Genomic DNA, 827 nt, shown 5'->3' with positions numbered 1-827 from the left:
GACAGATATCATTGCTAATGTCAGATGGATCTTGGCTGAAAGCAAAGAATACCAGAGAGCTGTTTATTTGCATTTTATTGACTATGCAAAGACATTTCACTGGGTGGATCATAAGAAATTCTGCATAGTCAGAGTTTCAGAACAATTAATTGTGCTCATGTAGAATTTGTACATAGACAGGCAGTCTTTTAAACAGAACATAGTGTTACAGTGTGGATGAATACCAGGAATGTTGAGTGTCAGGGTTGTATCATTTCACCATAATTATTCAGTCTGTATACTGAGCAAATAACCTAAGAAGTAGGAATATATGAAGAAGAACATTGTATAGGAATTAAAGGGAGACTCATTAACAACCTGTGAAATATAGATGATACATCTTGCTTGCCATAAGTGAAGATGAATTGCAGCATTTATGGTGAAAATCAAAGACTACCATCTTCAGTATGGATTTCATCTCAATAGAAAACAAAAATCCTTACAACTGAACCAATAAGCAACATCATGATAAAGAGAGAGAAAATATTGAAGTTGTAATTTTACATCTCTCCACAATCCATTCCCAGGGATACAGATTTCAGTAAATCAAATGACATATTCATTGAGTAAGTGTGCTGCAAAAAACAAGAAGAATAAGGGGAAAAAAGAAAAGAAAAACTTGTCAAAAAGCAAGATGTTACTCGAAGACTAAGGTGTGCCTGATTTAAGCTAACCAGAAGGCTGGAGGTTCAAATTCACCAGCCACTCCTTGGAAGGAAATTTAGGCAATCTGTTTCTGTAGTGATACCACCTCAGAAGCTGAAGGAGGGGTCGCTATGAGTTGGGTC

The sequence above is a fragment of the Orycteropus afer genome, unplaced genomic scaffold (assembly GCF_000298275.1).
Source record: "Orycteropus afer afer isolate SDZICR_OR568_19922 unplaced genomic scaffold, OryAfe1.0 scaffold00484, whole genome shotgun sequence".
In the NCBI taxonomy this organism is placed as follows: Eukaryota; Metazoa; Chordata; class Mammalia; order Tubulidentata; family Orycteropodidae; genus Orycteropus; species Orycteropus afer.
This window is presented reverse-complemented; position numbering follows the sequence as displayed.